Genomic DNA, 452 nt, shown 5'->3' with positions numbered 1-452 from the left:
CATTATACAGACTTTGACCTTTACTGAAAGAAATGGGGAACCACTGCGGGCATTGAGCAAAGAGTGAAATGACCTTATATTTTAATACATTATCTTTATTTATTTTATTTTATTTATTTATATTTTGGTGGTACTAGGGGTGGAACCCAGAGGCTTTCTACCTCCGGGCTGTACTCCCAGACCTTTTTAATATTTTATTTGGAAACAGGGTCTCACTAAGTTGCTGAAAGCTTCACTATGTAGCTGAAGCTGGGTTCGAACCCATGCGATCCTCCTGTCTCAGCCTCCCAAGCGCGGGGATTACAAGCGTGCACCACCATGCCCGGCTATTATCTTTATTTTGTTGTATTCTACAGCCTGTGACTATCAATCATGACAGGCGAGTCCCGAGGTGGGATAACAGGCCCTGATAACTCTCTGTGTGTCTGGCCACCGGCCCTCGGCTTAAGCAG

Source organism: Muscardinus avellanarius, assembly GCF_963383645.1.
Source record: "Muscardinus avellanarius genome assembly, chromosome: 8".
Lineage (NCBI taxonomy): Eukaryota > Metazoa > Chordata > Mammalia > Rodentia > Gliridae > Muscardinus > Muscardinus avellanarius.
Note: the sequence above shows the minus strand (reverse complement) of the source record.